The sequence below is a fragment of the Danio rerio genome, chromosome 2, assembly GCF_052040795.2.
Source record: "Danio rerio strain M-AB ecotype USA chromosome 2, GRCz13ab, whole genome shotgun sequence".
Classification (NCBI taxonomy): domain Eukaryota; kingdom Metazoa; phylum Chordata; class Actinopteri; order Cypriniformes; family Danionidae; genus Danio; species Danio rerio.
The window spans coordinates 25,357,271-25,375,928 of record NC_141022.1 but is presented as its reverse complement, the minus strand read 5'-3'; the positions used below and the strand labels follow the sequence as shown (position 1 = coordinate 25,375,928).

General features: G+C 34.2%; 1 protein-coding gene across 15 annotated transcripts in view; it reads right to left on the bottom strand.

The window, feature by feature from the left end:
• Window positions 1–18,658, bottom strand: part of tox (thymocyte selection-associated high mobility group box) — a 606,421-nt gene that overhangs the window by 474,665 nt on the left and 113,098 nt on the right.

The window sequence follows — 18,658 nt, the reverse complement described above, 5'->3', positions numbered from 1 at the left end:
TGCGGCGCTGAACCTGAGACATTTTTCCGTGGGCTTCAGAGTGAGTTCTTCTCTCTGGGCTGTTGCTATGGCTCTGTGTGCTTCCTCTGCAGCTGCTGTCCTGGTGTGGACGGTGATAAGCATCAGGGATGCTGGGACACAAGCTCTCTTATCTGGACGCATGACCACAATCACTTCCTGTTCATTACCTCTCCTGCTAGCAAAACACATAGGAATTAATGCGGCCTGACCAATGAGCCGCAGCTAAAAACATACACGGAAAAACAAGCTCGGACAAACATCCCATTATATGTCAATCATCCATGCCGGTTGTCTGCTTTGAAACATTAGCAGCCGAATCTAAAGCTAGCTGGAAAGCAGATTTTGCGCTGTGACGCAATAACAGCCCCTCCATTAGAATGCAGGTCTCGTTCCCTGTCAGAAAATAAAGATTGCTTTATTGATACATGCTGTTGCCATGACAAGCATCCACGAAATCCGTTCGGTGCAAGATTTCGGCATCCTTTGCAATCGCACAAATTTGGCCCGGCTAATGAGTTTCAGTCTGATCAGCAGCATCACACAGTTCTCCATGGCTTCTTTAGATGTGCCCTGATCCTGCATTGCTATTAGTCTCGCCGGCTGCAGCTCCTCACCACTGTAGCTTTTCTCTTCACATAAAACTATTGATTAAGGAGTAAACATGAGAACAAAACTCACTTTTAAGTCTCATTCTTCTCTTGCTTGGATAATGCTGGCTTGGATGTTATCTCTCCAACTGTAGTCTGCAAATTGCAAGCATATTTGCTAAAGGACAAAAATATCTCGATCGTATTACGGTATTGATTGCGGGCGAACATGAGCTGCAAATTTACTTTGAAGTTTCCTTAGGAAAACATGACGTGTAGTGATATTAATGAACTAGAGTGATGCTGCACATGGATTTGGTGATGCTACAAAGACTAAAAATATAAACTTGATCACTTAGTATTTATGCTCGCTGCACTGCAATCATAACCATTACCAATTCAGAAGTAATTTCATGGCAGGATTTTTCACTATAAGGCAGAACAGATTTTTTATAACACATCATTGTTTAGCTTCTTCTCAAGTGGTTCCAAAAAAGTATGAATACTGGTTTTTTTTTTTAGGTTGTACACACAAATAATTTATTTTTATGATATTATGAGTCAGTATTAAGTCAGTTTGATATACTTTTATATACACACCCATATAAAAAATATCAGTAAAAAATGTAAAACAAATCAGTCTAGGATTCTGGATGCCAAGCTCATTATTTACACTAATTTCCAAAAGATATCAGTCCTCCATCAGTCCACACACTACAAAACAGTGACACAGTTCAGGAAACAGCTGTGACCAGCTAGTTAGTTTCTCCAACAATGCATTTTAATATGATTAATGTCATGCATTTCTTAAGATATTGCATAAAATACTCTTAATGGAAATAGCGGGATGCACATAAATTAAAAATATATACAGTTGAAGTCATAATTATTAGCCCCCCTGTTTATTTTTCCCAGTTATTTTTATTTTCTGTTTAACACATTTCTAAACATAATAGTTTTAATAACTCATTTCTAATAACTGATTTATTTTATCTTTGCCATGATGACAGTAAATAATATTTGACTAGATATTTTTCAAGACACTTCTATAGCTTAAAGTGACATTTAATGGTTTAACTAGGTTAATTACGTTAACTAGGCAGGTAAGGGTAAATAAGGCAAGCTATTGTATAATGATGGTTTGTTCTGTAGACAATAGGGGAAAAAAATTAAGCTTAAAGGGGCTAATGATTTTGACCTTGAAATGGTTATTAAATAATTAAAAACTGCTATTAATCTAGCCAATATAAAACAAGTAAGACTTTCTCCAGAAGAAAAAGATATTATCCGACATATTGTGGAAATTTCATTGCTCTGTTAAACATAATTTGGGAAATATGCAAAAAAGAAAAGGAGAGGCTAATAATTCTGAGTTCAACTTTATGTGGTAAAAGCATATGCACTTAACTGAATCTGTTTAATTTTTTAACAGATAATAAGATATGCGCATAAAATATGATAAGAACACATTTACCAAATAAGTTATTTAATGCACATCAAAACAGTCATATGGTTTTACCTGATGGACTGATCTCATCACGCCATCTCAAATTTTGTTTTAGTAATTCTGCAAACCCCTGAGTGAAAGTCAAAATCTTCAGAATGATTGTGTATTTCTATAAACCAAAACACTGGCCAAAATCCTTTTTAAATGAGGCTCGCTGTAGTCCAGGGGTGCCTAAACATTTTCATATGAAGGGCCAAAAGTCAAACTTGATTGAAGGTTTGATTTAACAATGATTTAATGATTTCCAAACGTGATTTAACAACATAGTTTACATGCCAATTTGCAAATAACAGCTCCACATATAACATTGTATATAGTAATACACCTGTACATGCAGTCACTACTTACTTCTATTTTTAAAATATATTTATTATATGTTTTTTTGTCCTGTCTCTTTAATTCTGTTGAACTGTAGAAGCTCTGTCACGAAAACAAATTCCTCGTATGTGTGAACATACCTGACAATAAAACTTATTCTGATTCTGATTCTGAAGGCTGTGGACCAAAGTTGAATATACCCAACAGTATGACATTAAATTTGCCATGGGTAATTTCCTAATTTATTTCCAAATATTGAAAAAATAGGCTTTATGCATTTGATGATTTTTTTTTTTACAATTTATAAAGAAAGAATTATAATAAAAACAAAAACAAATAAATTCATAACACAATGAAGTTCAATGCTAAATGCACTAGTCAAGCTGCACCTGCCTTTGCCTTGTTTTGCTCGCTGATGTCTTCTGCATTGTCCTCTATCCATCAATGTCAATGACACTACATGCATTTTAAAAATGCATTTAACATCATTTAACATCATTTAACAAACGATTTATTTAACATTTAATTTTTCTTTTTTTACAAAAAAGTTATGTTAAACTGTAAATGACAATCTGTGTTGAACGCATTCCTTCATTCCTCCAATTCTCAATTTCTTCTCAGGTGGGCCAAATCAAAGGTTCTAGTCAATTATGGGTACATTTAAGGGATGTCCAAATCCGAGTCATTTGATTTTGAGTATCTACCAATACCAAAACCCAGTGCAATATTCCTATAGTACGTTAAAAAAAGAATTAAAGAAGAGCGAAGAAACAGATCCAGGATGTTCCTTATTTTAACATTCAACAACTCTGTTAACAAACAGAACACTTCTGTGAGGTAGCTTGAACAATCAAGTAATAAATAACAATTTGCAGTAAATTGCAGTAAACTGAATGGTTCTTCAGGTAAAATAATTACAAATGCTTAAATGTGATACTGGGATTCTGTTACTAATTGTTATTTAAATCATTGTTAATCTTTTAAATCCACTAACAGAGCTGACAATAACAGAGTTGCCATTTTCAACATTTTGTATCTAAGCTCAAGATGCTAACCCCAAACCAGGTAACACACAGCATCATATTATTTTTTTTAAAATGTGAATGAGAAACTATTGAGACAATATCACAATAACTAATTTGACAAATATGTATTCTAATATTGGTGTGCCTTAACCCCTTCAGACCTGAATTATGTTCCAAATTTTTTATTAAAATGGGATGTCATGTGATGTCTATTGTAATGGACGCAGGGTCTGAAGGGGATAAACATTGTGTAGAAATTACAAATATTAAGCAGACAGTCAATAGTCAAATGAGAAGTACTTGGCATGTAGTTGCAATGCAACATTAAATAATATGTGCTATAGGGACCATCAAAATAAAGTCTTACCCTAAGTTAATATTATTAATAATACTATATATAATATAATAATAATATTACCATTCTTGTAATCATGTTGCCAGTTTAAGTTAAATTTTTTAATCACATTTTACATGTGACTTAACAAATCACATTTTCTCAGATCAGTTTTCCAATAAATGTAAAATATATGCACATAGTTAATTTTTTTACCTTTCTTTCCTTCAGTCAAAACATAGATAACGTTAGAAAATGTATAAATGGTGTTCTTTAGTTTAGCTTTGAAAATCTCTCCCCACACAACTGGGGTGAATTATCACATTTTAGGACAACCGAAAATGAATATTCTCTCATCAATGTCCTTTCCTCAAACTGTTGTAAACAAAAACTTGTTCAGCCAACTCAAAATAAGACTTTCTGTTAAAACTTTTGTCATAAAATGTATTCTCTCATCTGAATGACTAAGATTTCAGTGTGTTTTTCTCATAAGTTTATTGTGCTCAGAATCGCATCAACCAAAGACCACATTTATTGTCTTTTTATGATGTTTTTTTCTTCCTTTTTGAAACTTGACAGATGTGGTTACTGGGAAGTAAACATTTGAAATATCCACTTTCATTTTCCCTTAAAACTCATATTAATAAAAAGACAAACAACATGAGAAAATAATTAAAATCATATTAACTTTCTTCTCTTTAATCTCGTTTACATTTAACAATCAGTGAATTACAATCAGCACCGTTTACAGCTGAGTGGAAATGCTTTGATTGCTATTTCTTCTTGTATTCCGTTCATTAAACCGTCATATTAGTGTGATAATGCTTTAAAATAATATTTGGCTTAATCTCACTACAGTTTCCCCCCCAGTGAAATGTGTCAAATGCGAGTGTGGTTGCCTGATCTCCGTTAACAGCACTAAAAGCATTAACTTCCTATCTGACAAATTTAAAGGGTGCTTCATTTGTCTTCCAAGAAGCAATTCAGTGTTTTAACCACCTGTAGGAAGCTTTGTGAATCTCTCTCTCTCTCTCTCCCCTTAATGTGCCTCAGGACCTACGGCTGTGAGGTTCATTTGTTTGTGTAGTTTTCTTTGCCCATGTTTAATTACAATGGTGCAGCTGTTCCTCATTTACACTGGGGTCATATATTTGAATGTGTGTGTGTGTGTGTGTGTGTGTGTGTGTGTGTGTGTGTGTGTGTGTGTGTGTCTCACTCTCTCTCTCTTTATCACTCACTCTTCAGGGCCTTGTTTGCAGAGAGCAAAAACACAGTCTGTCCACCACTATCAAACTCAGACGTACTAAAACATGGATGATTTTGTGATTCCACTTACAAGCCTCGACCGTTTAAATTGTAACAACAAAAAAATCTTGTTATTAAAATGACAAAGGAACTATTTCCATCTTTTAAAACACATATAACACCTGTGTTATACTGATTTGCATTTACACGAACAGGGAAAGCATGAAACTGTATGCCCTGGGGCTTCGAAAAACTCATGAATTGTTTTATAGATCTGGTGTAATATTTGTGATGACAGACTCATTTGCACTCTTATCCAGAATAGGCTAGAAACTTGCCCTTCCAGACAGATTTTTAATATACTGTGCCTTTCGTCTTTCGAGCGGTGAGAATTTTATTTCAGCAAATCGGGGCCACGGGAAGCTGCTTCAATTGAAAGCTGCATGTGCCGAAATGAACATTTTAAAGCTGAAATTTTAATGTTTAGTGTTTAAAATAATGGTGGTGGATGAAAGGCGGTGGATGAAAATCTAATTCTAGCCTCGACCGCAAAACTTTTCAAAAGCATTTCTATAAAGCAAATGGGTTTGGAAGCATTTTTGACTCCATTTTCTATCCTTTCAGCGGGAAATCATGAAGAAGGTATGACTAATACAAAACAAAATTGAGTATGACTTTCTGCTGGTTTCCTGTTGAAATGAGCTCCTTGTTTTCTCTGTCCACTGCCTTTCATTTCCATTTCACTTGTAGCTATCCTGATAAGGTTTAAAGTCTCTTTGAATTACCTTCTCGTTTGCTTATGAACAGCATATGCACTTGCAGCGCTAAAATTAATTGCTCTCTTGTGCGCCGCAGTCAGAGTAACGCATATTTTCATGCCTAATTTTAGACTCATGAGTCGAGTAGAGTTGGATGAATGTGTCCTCTAAAAGCCTGAAAGTGTAAACACCCAAAATATGGAACATCGATCAGCCTCAACCCCTCAAATAATAACTTGGGTAAATGACTTGCTTCAAAGCTTTTCAGCAGACCATGAACAAGTACTGAGGGGAGTTGCTCTGAAAGTCAAGCGTGCAATTATAACTTTAAGTCTGTTATTTTGGGTCGATTTTGACCTCAAACACAGCTGCTCGCAGTGAGGACAAAAAAAAATAATAAAAATAAAAGACATGTTTGTTCAAAACATCTTTTTTCATCTTGCTCTTAAATTTTGCAGTTAGGGGAAACGTCCAAAAGACTTTCAAGTACAGTATACACATACTGCCGTAAAACTAACTTTTTGCATGTGGACATAAAAACATGCATCAATGCTTTTTTTTAAGGCCAAAGCAGCAAAAGGGCTTTATTTCAATGCACTTCAAACAAATTCAACATGGACAATACATTCTGGGAAATGAAGTATTTTTCCTTCCTGGTTGCCACCTACACTTAAAAAAATCAGCTTGGTGTTTGTTCAAACTATGAAAAATGAGCCCAAACAACACACTTTTTGAGTTTTTTTGGGAGGACAATTGAATTGTTTTATGTTCAATCTACTTATATTTGTAAAAACTAATAAGTGAACTCAATTCTTTCATGTTGTTTAAAGACAAATCAATAGTGTGGAACCCAGCATTTTTTTACAGTGTACGTCTCCATCATTATACTTTGTGATAGCCTCTCCTGACAAATTTTGTTACAATCTAAAGATATATATACAGACACTTCCTAGCTATCAAATATATAAATTCTTTGCAGGTGTCCTGTTTTCTTTGTCAATTCAAATCTCAACTCAGTATAAAAGGTTTCCAGTTTTCAACTGCTTACAAAAATCCAAATTTGCTTTAATAATGACAGCAATAAACAGAACAACACACTGTACTGTATATTACATTACAATAAGCTAAAAAAGCAAATATTTGTAACTTTAGGTCACAATTCACATTAACAAACCATTCACTAACACTACAAGCTTAATAAACGACTAATTAGCTGTTTATTAATAGTTAGTAAGGTAGAAGTTGGGTTTAGGTTTTGGGTGGGATTATGGATGTAGAATAAGATCATACTTTAAAACTAATAATGAACAGTTAATAACTTAATAATAGGCGGGTAATAAGTCAGTAATTAACAGCATGAATTGTGACCTGAACTAAAGTGCTACCCAAATATTTAGCAAGAAGAGGCTCTAGATCTACAGTAAGTTACCTAATTTGTAGAGTTTGAGACTGGCAGGGTTGAACATGTATGGTTCTGTAGCCAAAAAAGACACTAAAATGACCCATAATTGAAATAGTGGCTCAAAAACACCCCTGTACAATTCAACTAAACTCTTAGAGCTGTTGTAATCAAAGTGAAAAGTGTCAATTTGCTACAATACATTTAGCATATTTTATGCATTCGTTGTATTTCACGCAATTATCGGAGTGTGGAGAATACCAGTCAATCACATATTATACATTCCTGTTATACAAAAGGCATTTACATGAGTCATCACTGAAAAGAGTATGCATGCTTATTGACTTAATTCTGTATGCATATAATGTAATCTAAAACATGAAAAAATTATTAGATAAATGTTAATTTTATTGAATATTCAAATGCATTTTAAAATAATACATAATAAACCTGACATTATTTTGACTATTATCATTATTAAAAACCCTTATTAAGTATTTAAACTGTGATATTTTAACCAAAAACTCTGTTTAAAGGCGCAGTATGTCAAGTAATGTTGAGTCAAGCCGAGCTTTATTGTCATTTCGCTACATGTGTGGACATACAGAGGAATGAAATGTTGTTTCTCGCAGGACAACGGTGCTACCTAATTAATCATAAATACAAACACAACACTGGACAAAGGAGCTATTTTAAAAAACCTATGCATAATTAACATATACTATAAGATACTAAACTATACACATAAGACAGGAAATTAAGTTAAATTATATGTAATTATTGCCACTAGAGCGCTTGTATTCACAACAAACAAAGGCGTAGTTTGATGACGTGACTGACTGTAGATTCATGGGAGAACTGTAAAAATTCCTGGGTTCCACTCACTTCCTTCATGTAATCCCAAAACAATTGAAAGTTAATTTAATAATTTTAACACATTTAAGTGGATTGATCATAAAACAATTTAGTTGTCCTAAAGAAAAACAACGAATCATGTTGTTTCAACTCTTTTTAGATAAATAATTTGAACAAGCAGCAAATGACATTTTTGTTGAGTTGTTGACTCTTCATGGAAGAGCTAAAGTTTTTTGAACTTATTATTATCTTATTATGGAGTTCCACACAATTCATTCATGTTGTCTCAACACAATTAATTAAGTGAACTTAACACTTTTAACAAATTTATGTGGATTGAACATAAAAAATAAGTTGCCCCAATAACATATCAAGAATTGTGTTGACATATCAAAAATAACCGTTTTTAAGGTTTACCGCGATTTGGAATAGTCAAGGTTTTAAAGTATTTATAAGGTATGTCTAAGTTTTTTTTTTTAATGTTTTGTTTTATGTTTTTAAGGACGACAGTATCTCCTGCAGAAAAAAAAAATATCCAAGAGATTGAAACTAATGAAGACAGCGGAAGTCAATGATTCATTTGAATGATTTAGCCTGACATGTTTAGATACTGTCTCAACATACAAAAAGCACAAAATAGTTGTAGTTTTTTACCCAGACATTTAAAACAATGTCTTTTAGAGCAGTAATCACAATACCGTAAAATTATTATCCAAGGTTATCATACAGTCCAAATCTTATACTGACCCATGCCTACCTCATCCAGCCACAGGCCTCAAAAACACATGCAAAGGGTCAATCATAATACAGAATCAGCATGGCTAATCCTGCGATGTGACTGTTGGGAATGATCACATTGTGATATATTGTGATATATTGTGCAACCCTAGGGTGTATGATGACATTAGCATGTCGGCACAGGTCACAGTGGTTAAAATTGCTTATTTTTCTGCATTTGAACATTATTAAAAACATTTAGGATAATGCAAAAGTGCAAAATAAATAACCATGTTCTAGTAGTATTTGGGTATTTTAATAATAAAACTTTAACACAAAAACTAAAACTCTTGATGACATGGCTGAATGAAGAAAAAAATGAAGATCCTAAACATTTCACCCATTCTGTACATCAGTTCTATTCAATAACATAAAACTAGCAGCAAAACACTTTCATCACGATTAGTGCAGTACTGACGTTCCGCACACCACCCTACTTTTTTGCGCTTATAGGTTTTGATTACAGCTAATGATAAGCTTCAGAGCGTGGAGTCCATTTTGATGATTATGTTCCAGCGGAGAAAGGTGTGGGGCCCACCTGTTCAGGAGCTGCTGAAACACGATCTCACACTTGTCACAAGACAGCGATCGGGAGCTCGCAACATGTCCTTCCTGATCACAGGAGAACAGAGCGGCCAGGCATCAAAAGGCTGACAGGTGCCACTTAAACACCAATGGGGAAACGCAACAGGCCATTAGTTCACCTACAGACGGGTCCACAAAGGCCAGGGTTTGCTCCTTCACAAAGCCGCTGTGTGCGTATGTGTTGCTGGAAGTCCCTGCGCACAATGGAGCGGGTGGCGCTATTGTCGAGGCCAAGCATGCAAAACAAACACACAAATGAGTGTTTAGCAGATGCTGGACTCATTGAAAGCGTGCGCATGCCATGAAACAACATTGAAAAGTTTGTGAATTAAATTTGAAGATGCGCCTTGCTTGTTGATGACACACGCACTCAAATACTACAAACAGCGGAAAACGAATTATTATGTCGAGAGTCCTTTGAAAATATTAGCAATTAGACTTGATGGCAAAAGAGGATGTTTGGGATATTTTCAGACTGCTCCGAAAATCCTGGATCCGCACCATAACTTTCATTACATTCGGCGAGGAGGGGGGAGAGAAAAAGCCTTTATGTGAAAATGATTGCAATATGTTTCATAGTGAGATTAAACCAAACAATTAAGCTATTCTGGATTGGTTTTCACTGAGCCATCTGTTTGGATGTTTCCTCAAACTGGGGAGCCTAATCAGCTATTCATATGTAGACTGTCATTGGGCAAAGCAGACCCAAAAAATGAGATGCCTCCAATGAATCGCAATCACAGATTTGTGCCAGAGATTTCTCGACGCGCATGGCGGCCCAAAAAAAAAAAAAAAAAAAAAACACCATTCCCCCAGCCAAAATAAAGCGAACACATGTCCAGATTTTATGATCATTATGTTCAGCTACTTAATGAGTTGATCTTTTGGCATTTTCTGCATCACACCGCACTGGCTGATCAGCAAGCAGAGATGGAAGCTAATTATATTGAGAGAATCTTATTCTGTAACAAACAGGGCTGTGTCACATTTGTTTGAATTACACTCAAAGACTGGAGAGGGCTGAATGACGACGGACGACCGATATTGTAAACACAGACGCAGACGATGTAAACATATCACAAAATATTCGAGGCCGCAAACTTGCAACTGAGTGCTGTCTTTCTCACAGGAATGCTGACATTTAAGGCCTTGCGCTTTTTTTTTTCCACAGTGACAAAGACAAAAAAAAAAAAAACATACCAAGCAGGCAAGAATTCTCCTTTTTCATCCTACAAAATAACGTCTTAGCACTTCAGCGCAGGTCCCTTCTGAGTGACTATGACAAGCTCTTTTCGCTTCTTTTACAACATACTCCACTTATGCAGATCTTTCTTTGTCATTTCGCATTTAATAGGAGCACTGATAGATTTCCCAAACCACCTCGGCTGATTGCGGATAGCACATTATTTTCCTCGAATCTGTTTTTCAGGTTTGGCCCTCTGGGTCTGTGGAACGAGCAGTGACAACAATAATCATTCTTCCAGCATAATTAACAACACTTCTGTGGGCTTGGAGATCATGACCGGCAATCATTCTGGACTAGAGGTGCACTGATTACACTCTCTCTATCCAGAGAAACCATCCAGTGCCAGGGATTTTTTATCCAACTGTACACCTCACTGTAGGGAAGCGACTGAGGCATGAAACTACACATTTCAAATACATTTGAAGGAAAGCAAATGGCTAAGACTAACACAAATGTGTACCTTTACGGTTAACTAGATCAAGGTTTTATTTTTTTATTTATTCCACTGATATGGAATTTAATAGAAAGGATATAGTTCGGTCAGATATGTGATAGTGAGGGGAAGTTCGGATCATTTTACTGACTCGGATCTTTGAGTCTCATTCAGTGAGATGAATGAATCTTTTTACGAGTCATTTCGTTTAATTTGCCAAAATATTATTCAAATTATATGAGTTGCTTTTTAAACACATCTACAAATACACAAAACATTAATCATACTACAAACAAGTCTTAAAGAATGCTATAAGAAAGAAAATAATCATTTTTTGTTTACTTGGTCTTTCGTCTATGATTATGTCAGCCCACCTCTTCTGACAGGTCTTCAAATTTAATTGGGTTAATTCATTTGGTTATTTCACGTCACACAGTTCCATATTAGCTTAACCAAAGCACACAGTCTGAGACAAAAGGAGCCATGATTAGTTTACCTTTCGAGACTTCTGTTTTTTGAGTCATTCGTTCATCACGTGACAGCATGTAAAGAGAGATGACTCAAATCCGAGAACTGAACAGATCCAATCTTTTTCCAGCTCTAAATGCATACGATTGGCTTCTGTCATTCACGTGATGAAAGAACGACTCAAACTGAGGACTCGAGAGATGAACGAATCAAATCTTTTTTCGGCAAAAAATGCATATGATTGGCTTCTGTCTTTCACAAGATGAAAGAACGACTCAAACTGAGGACTTGAGAGATGAACGGATCAAATCTTTTTCCGGTCTGACTGCTTAGAATTGGCTTCTGTCTTTCACGTGATGAATGAACGACCCAAACCCGATAGAAGGCTTGAAAAAGAAACTAATCTTCTACTCCACTTACACAAATGTGTGCATGCGCAAATAAACGAATCACTCCTTAAGAGGACTCATTATTTTCAAGTCACACAAAAAATGTATTAAAAATGAACGACTCATCACTAATATGTGACACTCTACCAGTTACATTAGTTTATATATAAACAAATTATTAAAATATTATATATAAAACTAATTATCTTATATAAACGTACTGTTGAAGGCAATAATATTAACTCTCCCGTGAATTTTCTATTTCTAGCTGTTTCCTATTATACAAGTTTTTCTTCAAGAGAAATCGTATTTCTTTTAGTTTGGCTGGAACAAAAGATGTTTTTATTAATTTATTTAAAAATGTTATGGTCAATATTATTAGCCCGCTTAAGAAATGTCTTTTTTTCTTCCTCAATGGCCTACAGAACAAACCACTGTTGTACAATGACTTGCTTTATTAACTCAACTTGCCTAGTTAACCTAGTTAAACCTTTAGCCCTTTAACTGCCTGCTCCACCAAATGGTTAACCATTTTCAGACTGTTTTAAATAACAACTGTAAAAGTCATTTAAAAGAATGATTGCTTTAAAGAATGGATTAAACTACACAGCATTGTTCAGTCATTCATTTATTCATTAATTTTCATTTCAGCTTAGTCACTTTATTAGTCTGGGGTCACCACAGCCGAATGAACCACACACACAGCATTGTTGGTTTACAAAAAACTACTACTACACTTGATTTTGGTTTTATTGTATTAAAAAAACACGAAAACATGTTAAATGAAAATCTGAAATATTTGATGGCATACTTCAAAAAATAAAGGTGATTTAGTGTTCAAAAATAAGATTTGTTTTTAAATAAATTCTTACACTTCATATTTTCAGATTTTTCATAGTATATGTATTAAGTTGGGTATTTTTACCATAAACCGCCATATAAACCATTACGTAGAGGTTGATATTTTAGAACTTATAAGATGTGAAAGTGCATTGAGTGTGTTAACTAGCCACATTAGGAGTTAAGAAATGCAATCCATTTTTTCCCTTGGTAGGGCAGTTAAAGAGTTAAGTTGCATGCTTACAAATGTCTCTCTGTTAAACAGTACTTGGGAAATATTTGAAGTTGAATTCAAATTTACCAGGAGGGCTGGATATAAAGATAGATACTAATAACAATTATATTAACAATAATATTTTAATATTTTGTTTTATAGAATTTATTTCTATAAATTATTTCTAATTTTGTAAAACATTCTCTAATCTTTTTTTATTTAAAGATACTTTTTACATTTAAAAATTCATGTTTATTTAATTATTTATTGTTATTTCATTTATATTTATATGAATTTGAAACATTAGTTTGAATCATGAGAAAAAAAAAGAGGAAGATCGTCTGATTAACGACTTCAAATTTAGCTTGTTTCACACAAAGCTAAATCTATCATATGACAGTAAATATGTGAACAAAGTCATATTAAAGGATTAAATATATGTTAATGTTTGTTTGTGTTGCTGTTTTTTAAAGCTAGGCTTGATCAGTCACGTTGGGTATCCAAGTATTAGAGACCAATAAAAACATGGCTGGAGTTTCATGATATCACAGTTGGGTTGCTGATAGAGAGCACCATTTATGATCTGCAAATACACTGGTGCTGAGCTACAGTTCCTGTTTGGACAGCATATTATGTATTTAATATCCACATGCAGGCAAATTATACGTGGACATGTCTGTAAAGTCAAAGCAAACAAACTGAGCAGATTTTCTACCACCACATAATGGAAGTGCGATGAAACAAGCCCACACGTAATGGCCTTATATAATGAGTGTGTGCTTGTGTTTATCGTTGTGTAGTTGAGTTGTACGTTGACCTGTAGATTGGTAATGAACAGTAGTCCGAGCCACAGAGCCTGTCTCTTTAGATATGCACACATGATATGCAATTAAAAACTCCATTCACATTCCAGTGAGGCTGTCAATCAGAAGTAAATCCTTTTTGACAGTAGCCAGTGAAGCGTGCCAGCTAGCCACTGAACAGGAACTCAAACAGTAATGGCTTTTGTTACCAGCAAGACCAAATTTGGATGCAATTAAGTTGACCTTAAATGAAAATATATGGATATTGAGGAGACGAAACAATAATTGGATCTCGCCGTGTACATATTTTCCTTTCAGCAAGTGTACATTTCACTTTATTAAAGCTGACAACTGGATTAGCGTCTGATGCAAAGATAACAGTAAGTTACTAGAGATGTTAAGACTTCAGCCTGAAACTGCTCATAAATTGCTGCAGTGACTATGAAAAACCATGGTAACACTTACCAGTACTTAAAAAGTAAAAAGCCAGTACTTATAATGCTTACATTTTATCATTCTTAATGCATTATAATACATACATAAAGTCTCATAAACAATATTGTAATATGCTCTGTAATTTGATAAATATTCACAACAAGTTACAACACAAGTGGTGGAGGGTGCTGTATTCAAGCTAGAAGCGCCACTCATTTTAAGTGAAATATTTAATACTCAAAACAATTAAATAAGGATGTCAAAGCTAAATTATTACAGATAGTTTTCACATTTCTGTCAATAATTAACAACACACGTAGCATTGCAATAACAAAATAATTCAATTAGATTCAGCACATGGTAGCATTTTCTCAACAACTACAACAGCAAAGTGACATTTTGCACCATTTTGGTAAGAAAATTTACTGTTAGAGTACTTTATGGATTGACCTCTTGTTATAAAATAGCAGTAATAAATAAAAATATATATATGTAAAACCATGAAATGTTTGATTTATTGATAGATTCTGTCTATGCTGTACTGCTTCAGACCATTGCAGGATGTCTAATTGAAATGTAGCTGTTGTCAAGCTATTCCTCTACTTGCTGAAAAAAAGTAGCTAGCTACTTTGTATCATAAGTAGCTGAGCCACTGTCAAGCTACTGAAAAATGTAGCCAAGCTAATAGCTGAATTTCCTGTAGGTAGCTACTCTCCACCACTGCCTATTTGTGGTTGTAACAGTTTTAACAGCTATTTGTGGTTTAGTAGTATGGTGCATTATAACACCGTTATTACAATGCTTTTTTAAGGACTTGTAGCATGTTGTACCATAAATAAACGTTACACCAATAAACCTTTTTTGGTGTAACTATTAGGAGAGATTCATCCCTGCAGGCACAGGAAGTCAACATGATTTCATATTGCTATTGTACCCCACCGTGCTCAAAGTCTTGGGTACGTTGGATTTAGTTTGGAAATGAAAATCAGGTTGACATCAGAATCTAACATCAGGCCGACATCAATTTCCATCTTCCAACCTAAAATCAACCCAAAATCAACCAAATATCAAAGTCTAATCATGTTACACCTTGAGGTTGTGTGGACGTTACCACTATGACATCTTTCAGACATTGGATTTTGGTAACTTTCCAACACAGCCTAAAATCCATTGTTATTGGATGTCAAAGTAACGATGTCCTTAGATGCTGGCTAGACATTGAATTTTGGTCACCTGACGTCATGACCTAAATCTAACCTAAAAATAATGTCTTGTGATGTTGTGTGCCTGTTAGGATATCACATAATCCACTTGTTTTATAATGGATTATATCTTAATATTATTTATTTGAAATCTGCACAGTATATGTGCTGCCTTTTACTTTTAAACATTCAAAACAGCAGCATAAAAGTGTTTTTCTGCTTTAAAGGAATTGTTCACCCAAAAAATTGAAATTCTGACATGATTTACTCATTCTCCAAGTGGTTCAAAAGCAGCCATTGACATCTATAGGGAAAAATATGATATATACGGAAGAAATAAATAAATACTATGGAAGACGATTGCTACCGCTTTCAACATTTTTCACAATATATTTTTGCTAATGGTCTAATTCAATTCAATTATCTATGCTAAGCTAAGCTAAAAGTGCTCAATGAATTAAAAAATGGTCAAACTCAAATGTTTAACTCAAGGGTAGAGGTACAATAAGCCTATTTCTAAAAAAAAAAAAAAAAGTGGAAGTAAAGTGACGGAAGTTTAGTATTCTTATAAGATATAAAGAAGTGGTCCTAAAAAGTTTCCCTTAACATAAAATTAGAGTTAAATTTTACAAAGCAAATTAGAGTTCAAAAGTACAAAGCATGATGAAGTACAATACTGTGCAGACCTTACATAAGCAGTCTCCATCTGGTGTTATAAAGCATCGCACTCTTAAAAGTTATAACAACAAATCCTGTATGTTAGTATTATACCATATTGTCACTGGTGTTTTAAATCTTTATGGATATTACAACATATTATAAGGTTGTTTACAAAGCTTATTGAATTTATACAGTATCCACATGACGAATTATAAATACAGGGTTCATTAAAAGTGTTACCAGAATCATAAACCATGATTCTCAAAGATATCTGCCAAGCATGGCTGGTGTGGAGACGTCATTGTATAGAAAAGCATGAGGAAAACAAAGTAACGTCAATGATGTGCAGCTCTGCTTTGTGTTGTGCTTGGAGCTTGACCTAGGCACAACACGAGCAAAGATCACAGCCTATGTAAACATCTCACATTTATGACAATCCATCCATGTGTGGCCGGCTGGTGTAATGTTGACATACGCTGTTGACATAGGAAAAACTCCCAGCCATCCATCAGTGAAAGGACATCTCTCTTTAAAAGGGAAAAGCGAGCCATTTTGAGAGTAACACGATGCTTTTAAAACTATTCAAACATAGAGGTGATAGAACCCTAAACGCTACTTTACACATGCTTACATCCAACATAAATTTTATTAATGCCCATAATTGGGCAAAAGACTGAACAGGCGTGTGATTTTTTGGTTTGATGTGTTTATATTTCATAACCACCTCTGGTAATCAACAGATTAAATGTTAAATGTAACATGAACATTTTTTAAATAGGGCTGGGCGATAAGGCAAAAATGCAATCTTGATCAATCTGTTGATAGCAGCTGGTTCCTCATTAGCTAACGCACGATCCACCAATCAGACCATTCCTGAATCACTATAAATAACCAGAGTATCTTACCTTAGCCATCTTTGTCTTAAGGATCTCATGAGCTCAGGGCTCTCTCCCAGGACAGCATGCCAAACACACTCTATAATCACTCATCAGCTAAGGGAGAACTCTTGAAAGATATATATATATATATATATATATATATATATATATATATATATATATATATATATATATATATATATATATATATATATATATATATATATATATATATGATGCCACAAATTAGAGGGTCCATTAAATAACATAACCTATTTTCGGTGGCCGATACATTTTGGTGGCTGAAAATTTTGTGCATCTCTAATATCAATACACTTTAGAATTTCCATTGTTGTTCTTTTCCATCTGCTGTGTGATTAGCTCTTAGATCAATATCGAGTAAAAATGTCCAGAGCTTATCATTGTAATCGACATAAATTTTATCGCAATTTGATATAATATAGTTTATTAGTCCAGCCCAATTTTTATATAAAATGCATTTTAAATGGTTTAAACAATTATAAAATTTCCATTCTTCTTGTCTCAGAATTGTAAGTTTGAGTTTAAATGTAATCATTTTAACTTTACTTCCTATGAACAGTCATGGGGAAAAGAATTTGCAGATATCAACTCAGCAATTCAAAAATAAAAGTCAGATTTGTAAGAGAAAACAGTCTTTATACTATATCTCTGGTTCCCAAAGTGGGGGTCAAGACAATTTTTTGGGAGGGGGGGGGTGGTAGCGGGGTCGCTTGGTGATTTCCAAAAATCGAATTCATATTTTATCCATAACCCACTGAAGAACAAAATTAGTAGTAGCATTGTTAACATGTTAATAGTAAACATGAAAAAACATGCATATAAAAAGCCATCAGCTGTGCAACTCCTTGGTGATTACGTTATATTAAAGGCACAGCAAAACCGTTGGATGCAGCATATTGTAACACATTGCAACACTTTCTGACACCTTTACGGCATTCACGTACATCAAAAATAAATACAGGCCACAAATGATATGGAGGATGGTCTCTGAGTGATGTTCTCCAAAATTAAAAAATGAATAGACTTGGGCTTTATGGTATTTGTGCGCCGTTGTGTGCAAGGTTTATATATTTATTACCTCCTCAGAGGATATTGGGGGTTGGCATTGGCATTGTTATTTTGGGGGTCGTGGGCTGAAAAATTTGGAAACCCCATGTGCTAGATATTAATAATCAAGTCATCAAAATGTATGTTTAAATCATATTTGTGAATTGTGATTTAGTAACTAACATTAAATATTACCACTAGCATTAAATATACTGTGTTTATTTAAAACTATTTACTTTTTCTGATAAGTTAATTTTATGTTCGTCCACCAGCCATATCTAAAAGTTCTCAAAAGAAAGACGTATGGTTAGTTTTATAATAAAAGTTATAAAATAATTAACTGCAAAAGCTGAACTATCATTCACAGTCTATAATTAAGCTATGAAATATTCAACTCCAGTAATCATACTACTAAACAATGATCAAAACAGTTGGATATAAAGTTAATACCCAACCTAAAGAAGCATTAAAGCATTGTAAAATCAAAGGTGATGAAAAGAAAGCCACATGAAGAATAACCACACAAGCTGAGGTAAACAGTAACATTCAGAAAGTCACATCGCCATACACACAATAACAAAACACCATCA